This window comes from Triticum aestivum, chromosome 7A, assembly GCF_018294505.1.
Source record: "Triticum aestivum cultivar Chinese Spring chromosome 7A, IWGSC CS RefSeq v2.1, whole genome shotgun sequence".
Taxonomy (NCBI): domain Eukaryota; kingdom Viridiplantae; phylum Streptophyta; class Magnoliopsida; order Poales; family Poaceae; genus Triticum; species Triticum aestivum.
In genome coordinates, this window is record NC_057812.1 from 445568658 (window position 1) to 445578641 (window position 9984).

Below are 9984 nucleotides of genomic sequence, written 5' to 3' on the forward strand. Positions count from 1 at the left end.
TCGGTTGTAGAAGCTATATCCCAAGGTTTCCCTCGGATATCCCACGAATATGCATTTATCCGACTTGGGTGTAAGCTTGTCTGACATAAGTTTCTTGACAAATGCTTCACAACCCAAAATCTTTAGAAAAGAAAAACTGGGACTCTTCCCAGTCCACATCTCATGTGGTGTCTTGTCTACAGATTTTGATGGTACCCTGTTAAGTGTGAAATCTGCAGTTTCTAGAGCATATCCCCAGAATGACAAGGGTAAATCCGATTTGCTCATCATAGATCGAACCATGTCCAACAAGGTACGATTCCTCCGTTCTGATACACCATTTCTCTGTGGCGTACCCGGAGGTGTGAGCTGAGGTACTATACCTCTGCTTTTCAGATGATCATCAAACTCCTGGCTCATGTACTCACCTCCACAATCAGATCGTAGAAGTTTTATAGTCTTGCCGAGCTGATTCTCAACCTCGTTTTGAAACTCTTTGAACTTTTCAAAAGTCTCTGTCTTGTGCCTCATCAAATAGATATATCCATATCTACTCAACTCGTCGGTAAAAGTCACGAAGTACTGATAGCCACCTCTGGCAGTTGTGCTCATTGGTCCACACACATCACTGTGTATCAGTTTCAACAGCTCGGATGCCCTCTCACAACTCTTAGCGAAAGGAGACTTAGTCATCTTGCCGAGCAAGCATGATCCGCATGTCTCGAATGACCCAAAGTCGGTCGAAGTTAGGAGTCCATCATCATGGAGCTTCTTCATGCGTTTCAGACTAATATGTCCAAGCCGGTAATGCTAGAAGTATGTCGGATTTATCTCATTAGGCTTATGCCTCTTGACATTCACGTTATAGACCGGTTCCTGTTCTAGATTCAATATAAATAACCCATCAACAATGGGTGCATAGCCGTGGAACATACCATTCAAATAAATCGAACAACCATTGTCCTTTAAATTGAATTCATAACCCTGACTCATCAAGCATGAGGCAGAAATAATGTTCCGACTAAGTGCAGGAATGTAATAACAATTATTCAATTCCAAAATAAATCCAGAAGGAAGCCGGAGCTGCATCGTGCCAACCTCCAACACAGCAACTCTTGCTTTGTTGCTGACCCTGATGTCAATCTCCCCTTGTGCCACATGCCTAGTTCTTACCAGCCCCTGCATCGAGTTGCAAATATGAACAACTGATCCGGTATCAAATACCCAAGAGCTACTAGGTATGTCAGCAAGGTAAATGTCTATAACATATGCAACAAGTGTACCTTTGCCTGAAGCAGCATTCCCGGCCTTCTTGCCATGCTCTGCAAGCCACTTGCTACAGTTCCTCTTCCAGTGACCAGTTTCCTTGCAATGATAGCAAATGGTCTTTGAGTCCGGTCCAGACTTAGGCGCAGCGGCAGAGGTTACCGTCTCCGTGCCCTTTGCCTTAGCCTTTTTCTTGGACCAACTCTTCTTGAACTTAGCCAATTTCTGCACCATCAATACTTGATGCGTGCCTTTCTTAATATCCTACTCTGCCACTTTGAGCATCCCATGCAATTCAGTGAGCTTTTTATCCATGCCATGCATATGATAGTTCGAGATGAACATCCCATAGCTGGGCGGAAGAGAACTCAGAACTGCATCACTAGCCAGCTCATCCAAGAACTGGAAGCCCAACCGATCCAAATCTTGCACATATCCGATCAACTTGATCACATGCGGGCTCAGTGGATCACCTTCCTTTAGATTACAATCCATCAAGGATCGCCAGACGTTGAACCTTTCGGTCCTAGCCTGCACCTGAAACATGCTCTTGAGACTCTCGATCATATCGAAAGCCCCAACGTCTTTGAAATGCTGCTGCAAATCGGGCTCCATACAAGCTAGCATGAGGCAACTGATCTTGTTTGATTCATCAACGAGTTTCTGGTAGGCATTCTTGGTTGTGGTACTAGCATTATCGGCAGGTTCCTCTGGAAGCGGATCCTCTAGAACATGTTCCTTTTTATCATGCTTGAGAACAATTCTCAAATTTCTATACCAGGTAGTAAAGTTTGTTCCATTCAGTTTATCCTTTTCCAGAATTGATTTCAATGCAAAGTTGGGTTGAGCAGGTGGTGCCATTGATCTACAACAGAAAAATATGCAATCACTAAGCAATGTGTTTATGTAGAGTAATTCTAGCCTTAAACAGAAATACTCCCACTGAAGTCAGCATCCCTCCGCAAACTCTCAGTGATTTAGGATCCGACTAGCACATGCGACTAGTGAGCTTTAGCATCACTGCTAGACAACATGTCTATCCGGCAAGCAACTCCTTGCCAGTCGTATCTCCATACGACTCCTGCTAGTCGGGTAGGTATCTCATACCCCGGCTCCCAACCTTCTTTGCCACAAGGCCCAAAACCGTTTTGATAGCCTTGTCAAGTTAACCTAATGCAGTGCATGTTCGTGTCCGACACGAACCCTTCAGTTCAAGGACACCTAGTAGCACCCCTATTTTATGAGCCCACTACTAGACGTACTTGACGTGCGAAGGTGCAACATCGGGAATGGCAATTTACTTGATATTCATGAGGGATCTTTCTACCATTCTAACATGCATATAAACAAAGAAGCATACAATCACAAGTAAAACATATATTGTGAAATAGTATGGCTCCTCCATGGATGTTCTTCCAGGTTGGCTCTGACTCCGATGACCATCTAGGAACTCTATCTTGTTTGTCACGCCGGGACGCCAAGACGCCAACCTGATCTCTATTATCCAACTACTACAACTAGTAATGAATTTTACATAGAGTCATAAGTCGACACGCAGGTTGTTATACAATATAATGACAGCACTTTGGCTCCTGCCGGCTGCCAAACATGACATGCAGGCCATGTATAATTTACACACATGCATCACATACACATGAGCCATACTATTCACATCAAACCTGCAAAACAAACTTACGCATAGAATCACATTCTACTGATTTGAGTGCTCGTGTACGAAATACAAGGCGTTACGCACACGGCGGTCCCGCTAGCCGGTTAGTGGGCGGGGTTCGAAGGGGCAGCGCCCGGCGTTTTCGAAAATTACAGATCACATCTGAACTCCGATCGCGCCGAATTCTCTGATCTGACCGATCTCATCGATCATCACGAATCCGATTCAGATTTATGTTTCATTGTTAACCCCGATGGCGGATAACCGACCGGTAGGGGTAGATCGTGTCATGACCTCATCGATCCCAATCAACAGAAAACATAGCCACATCGATCCCCATGTGCAGTTGATCTCATCAACCGTGCACACAACCGATCTAATCAACGACAACAGATCTCATCTATCGTCTCCACATATCTAATATGCATACGATCTGAATCCAAATCCTATAGCAGTGGCTCTGATACCACTGTTGGGATCTATGGTAGGGTGCGTTGACTGCAAATTAAAATTTCCTATGCGCAGAACAACCAAGAACATGCTACGGGAGATGGATCACAATTCGTTACCACTAGACGCGCAGTGCCATGCAGCGGAAGAAGAGTTGAGGCAGCGCGTCCATGTGGATCGTCTCCTCCACGTCCGATCTCCCTCGTACAACCGGTGGTCGGTTCCCATGTATAGGTTCGTCGGAGCGGCACAAGTGCACCGCCTCTAACGGTATCCGCGCGTGCAGGAGGAACGTCGTGCGGCGTACTGCTAGGTCCGATCACACAACCGGCAGCGAGTGGAGGTGTCTATTCGCAACACATGCAAACCCTAGTGACAGCGCCGAAGCGATCATCCGCATGAGTGTGCGGCACCTCCACTATATATAGGCGTCCGTCGACGGCTCAACACTTGGGCCTCGCATGGACCCTAAAGCCCATAAGTCTACTCGGCCATAATCCGAATACAGTTTGGATCACATCCGACCAGTGTCCTCGGATCCGACCTTGTAGGTTCCTTCCCTTAAGCGCGCGACCCCTTAGGTTCAAGTTGGCTTGGTCGCAGTTCGGATCACCTCCGAACTGCACAGTTGGTAGCGGCCTCTAGCAAGGCATGCCGAACACCAAGCAGACTATGAAGCTGGTTAGCGAACCTGTACATCACACTTCCATTCCTTTTGCCACACAATATATGTTGTCGAGCTCAAGGCGAGTCTGTCATCCTTGTGGTAGCCCGACCTCTTTCTCGTTCCAGTGATGCCGACCACAAACCGGATTATCTCATAATCCTTGTCGCATGGCCATGCTTATCCTAGTCGGATCACACGAGGGGCCCAGAGTATATCTCTCCTGATCGGAGGGGCAAATCCCATCTTGCTCGACCACGTCTCGCAGCATGGTTCTGGACAAACTCGAAACCTACCTTTATAACTACCCAGTTACGGAGTAGCGTTTGGTCGGCCCAAAGCAAGTCTGTCACCATCCCGAGTACATGCGTCAGCTCAGGTCTTAGGACATAGAACATATGTTGTACTAGAGACTCACAGATGACATATCGTTGCATCTCATAGTTGGGTCTGTCCGACTCGGACCTTATCTCGACTCGGATCCGACTACGTCGAATCCGACCAGATCCTTCCAAGTCCATATTATTCGGTTAGCATCCAATGCTCCATGGCTAGTGAGACCAAGCCATCGACCGTGTCATATGCTAGTCTAGTCGGCTGCGCGTCCACACAGCCCTTTCGACTAGGGACCTTTTAGGACAATCATCATACAATGCATAGTCCCACAAACAAGTCACGTACTTGCTGATACACATCATTGATAATGTCCAAGGACTATCTTTATTCATAAACACATAGGAAATATCATCATACATGATTGCCTCTAGGGCATATCTCCAACAGTTTCTATAAAGTATGTCATGCTATGTACCAGATCTATTGTATACCCTACACTATGTTTAGCAAGGGAGTACAATAGTGATCTAGGAGTAGATCACTGGACAACGGTTAAAATTATCGTTAGTGGAATAAGGATATGTTTCTCGATTATGGAGGTGACAAAAGGTTAGTCGTAAAGGGTTATATCGATGCAAATTTGACACTGATCCAGATGACTCTAAGTCTCAATCCGGATACATTTTGAAAGTGGGAGCAATTAGCTAGAGTAGCTCCGTGCAGAGCATTGTTGACATAGAAATTTGCAAAATACATACGGATCTGAATGTGGCATACCCGTAGACTAAACTTCTCTCACAAGAAAAACATGATCACACCTTAGTACTCTTTGGGTGTTAATCACATGGCGATGTGAACTAAGATTACTGACTCTAGTAAACCCTTTGAGTGTTGGTCACACGGTGATGTGAACTATGGGTGTTAATCACATGGTGATGTGAGCTATTGGTGTTAAATCACATGGCAATGTGAACTAGATTATTAACTCTAGTGCAAGTGGGAGACTGAAGGAAATATGCCCTAGAGGCAATAATAAAGTTATTATTTATTTACTTATTCCATGATAAATGTTTATTATTCATGCTAGAATTGTATTAACCGGAAACATAATACATGTGTGAATACATAGACAAACAGAGTGTCACTAGTATGCCTCTACTAGCTCGTTGATCAAAGATGGTTATGTTTCCTAACCATAGACATGTGAGGTCATTTGATTAACACGATCACATCATTAGGAGAATGATGTGATTGACTTGACCCATTCCGTTATCTTAGCACTTGATCGTTTAGTTTGTTGCTATTGCTTTCTTCACGACTTATACATGTTCCTATGACTATGAGATTATGCAACTCCCATTTACCGGAGGAACACTTTGTGTGCCACCAAACGTCACAACGTAACTGTGTGATTATAAAGGTGCTCTACAGGTGTCTCCGAAGGTACTTGTTGGGTTGGCGTATTTCGAGATTAGGATTTGTCACTCTGATTGTCGGAGAGGTATCTCTGGGCCCACTCAGTAATGCACATCACTATAAGCCTTGCAAACATTGCAACTAATGAGTTAGTTGCGGGATGATGTATTACAGAACGAGTAAAGAGACTTTCCGGTAATGAGATTGAACTAGGTATTGAGATACCGACGACCGAATCTCGGGCAAGTAACATACCGATGACAAAGGGAACAACGTATGTTGTGATGCGGTTTGACCGATAAAGATCTTCGTAGAATATATGGGAGCCAATATGAACATCCAGGTTCCGCTATTGGTTATTGACCGGAGACGTGTCTCGGTCATGTCTACATAGTTCTCGAACCCGTAGGGTCCGCAAGCTTAACGTTTCGATGACAGTTATATTATGAGTTTATATGTTTTGATGTACCGATGGTTGTTCGGAGTCCCAGATGTGATCACGGACATGACGAGGAGTCTCGAAATGGTCGAGACATGAAGATTGATATATTGGAAGCCTATGTTTGTGTTGGGTTTCATAGTAATTTCAAAGAAATTCCTACGCTCACGCAAGATCATGGTGATGCATAGCAACGAGAGGGGAGAGTATGATCTACGTACCCTTGTAGATCGACAACGGAAGCGTTTAGTTGATGTAGTCGTACGTCTCCACGGCCCGACCGATCAAGCACCGAAGCTACGGCACCTCCGAGTTCTAGCACACGTTCAGCTCGATGACGATCCCCGGACTCCGATCCAGCAAAGTGTCGGGGAAGAGTTCCGTCAGCACGACGGCGTGGTGACGATCTTGATGTACTACTGCAGCAGGGCTTCGCCTAAGCACCGCTACAATATTATCGAGGACTATGGTGGAAGGGGGCACCGCACACGGCTAAGAATATGATCACGTGGATCAACTTATGTTTCTCTGGGGTGCCCCTGCCTCCGTATATAAAGGCTCAAGGGGGGGGGGGTGCGGCCGGCCTAGGAGAGGCGCGCCAGGAGGAGTCCTACTCCCTCTGGGAGTAGGATTCCCCCCCCCCAATCCTAGTTGGAATAGGATTCGCGGAGGGGGGAAAAGAGAGAGGGGGGCCGGCCCCCTCTCCTTGTCCTATTCGGACCAAGGGAGGGGAGGGGCGAGCGGCCCATCTAGGGCTGCCCCTTCTCTTTTCCACTAAGGCCCACTTAGGCCCATATAGCTCCCGGGGGGTTCCGGTAACCTCCCGGTACTCCGGTAAAATCCCGATTTCACCCGGAACACTTCCGATATCCAAACATAGGCTTCCAATATATCAATCTTTATGTCTCGACCATTTCGAGACTCCTCGTCATGTCTGTGATCACATCCGGGACTCCGAACAACCTTCGGTATATCAAAATGTATAAACTCATAATATAAATGTCATCATAACCTTAAGCGTGCGGACCCTACGGGTTCGAGAACAATGTAGACATGACCGAGACACGTCTCCGGTCAATAACCAATAGTGGAACCTGGATGCTCATATTGGCTCCTACATATTGTACGAAGATCTTTTATCGGTCAGACCGCATAACAACATACGTTGTTCCCTTTGTCATCGGTATGTTACTTGCCCGAGATTCGATCGTCGGTATCCCATACCTAGTTCAATCTCGTTACCGGCAAGTCTCTTTACTCGTTCTGTAATACATCATCCCGCAACTAACTCATTAGTTGCAATGCTTGCAAGGCTTAAGTGATGTGCATTACCGAGAGGGCCCAGAGATACCTCTCCGACAATCGGAGTGACAAATCCTAATCTCAAAATACGCCAACCCAACATGTACCTTTGGAGACACCTGTAGAGCTCCTTTTGTAATCACCCAGTTACGTTTATACGTTTGGTAGCACACAAAGTGTTCCTCTGGCAAACGGGAGTTGCATAATCTCATAGTCATAGGAACATGTACAAGTCATGAAGAAAGCAACAGCAACATACTAAACGATCGGGTGCTAAGCTAACAGAATGGGTCATGTCAATCAGATCATTCAACTAATGATGTGATCCTGTTAATCAAATGACAACTCTTTGTCTATGGTTAGGAAACATAACCATCTTTGATTAACAAGCTAGTCTAGTAGAGGCATACTAGTGACACTCTGTTTGTCTATGTATTCACACATGTATTATGTTTCCGGTTAATACAATTCTAGCATGAATAATAAACTTTTATCATGATATAAGGAAATAAATAATAACTTTATTATTGCCTCTAGGGCATATTTCCTTCAGTCTCCCACTTGCACTAGAGTCAATAATCTAGATTACACAGTAATGATTCTAACACCCATGGAGCCTTGGTGCTGATCATGTTTTGCTCATGGAAGAGGCTTAGTCAACGGGTCTGCAACATTCAGATCCGTATGTATCTTGCAAATCTCTATGTCTCCCACCTGGACTAGATCCCGGATGGAATTGAAGCGTCACTTGATGTGCTTGGTTCTCTTGTGAAATCTGGATTCCTTCGCCTAGGCAATTGCACCAGTATTGTCACAAAAGATTTTCATTGGACCCGATGTACTAGGTACGACACCTAGATCAGATATGAACTCCTTCATCCAGACTCCTTCATTTGCTGCTTCCGAAGCAGCTATGTATTCCGCTCCACACATAGATCCCGCCACGACGCTTTGTTTAGAACTGCACCAACTGACAGCTCCACCGTTTAATGTAAACACGTATCCGGTTTGCTATTTAGAATCGTCCGGATCAGTGTCAAAGCTTGCATCAACGTAATCGTTTACGATGAGCTCTTTGTCACCTCCATATACGAGAAACATATCCTTAGTCCTTTTCAGGTACTTCAGGATGTTCTTGACCGCTGTCCAGTGATCCACTCCTGGATTACTTTGGTACCTCCCTGCTAGACTTATAGCAAGGCACACATCAGGTCTGGTACACAGCATTGCATACATGATAGAGCCTATGGCCGAAGCATAGGGAACATCTTTCATCTTCTCTCTATCTTCTGCAGTGGTCGGGCATTGAGTCCGACTCAACTTCACACCTTGTAACACAGGCAAGAACCCTTTCTTTGCTTGATCCATTTTGAACTTCTTCAAAATTTTGTCAAGGTATGTGCTTTGTGAAAGTCCAATTAAACGTCTTGATCTATCTCTATAGATCTTTATGCCTAATATGTAAGAAGCTTCACCGAGGTCTTTCATTGAAAAACTTTTATTCAAGTATCCCTTTATGCTATCTAGAAATTCTATATCATTTCCGATCAGTAATATGTCATCCACATATAATATCAGAAATGCTACAGAGCTCCCACTCACTTTCTTGTAAATACAGGCTTCTCCAAAAGTCTGTATAAAACCAAATGCTTTGATCACACTATCAAAGCGTTTATTCCAACTCCGAGAGGCTTGCACCAGTCCATAAATGGATCGCTGGAGCTTGCACACTTTGTTAGCTCCCTTTGGATCGACAAAACCCTCCGGTTGCATCATATACAACTCTTCTTCCAGAAATCCATTCAGGAATGCAGTTTTGACATCCATCTGCCAAATTTCATAATCATAAAATGCGGCAATTGCTAACATGATTCGGACAGACTTAAGCATCGCTACGGGTGAGAAGGTCTCATCGTAGTCAATCCTTTGAACTTGCCGAAACTCTTTTGCGACAAGTCGAGCTTTGTAGACGGTAATATTACCGCCGGCGTCAGTCTTCTTCTTGAAGATCCATTTATTCTCAATTGCTTGCCGATCATTGGGCAAGTCAACCAAAGTCCACACTTTGTTCTCATACATGGATGCCATCTCAGATTTCATGGCTTCAAGCCATTTTGCGGAATCTGGGCTCACCATCGCTTCTTCATAGTTCGTAGGTTCATCATGATCTAGTAGCATGACTTCCAGAACAGGATTACCGTACCACTCTGGTGCGGATCTTACTCTGGTTGATCTATGAGGTTCAGTAGTATCTTGTTCTGAAGTTTCATGATCATCATCATTAGCTTCCTCACTAATTGGTGTAGGTGTCACAGAAACAGTTTTCTGTGATGCACTACTTTCCAATAAGGGAGCAGGTACAGTTACCTCGTCAAGTTCTACTTTCCTCCCACTCACTTCTTTCGAGAGAAACTCCTTCTCTAGAAAGTTTCCGAACTTAGCAACAAAAGTCTTGCCTTC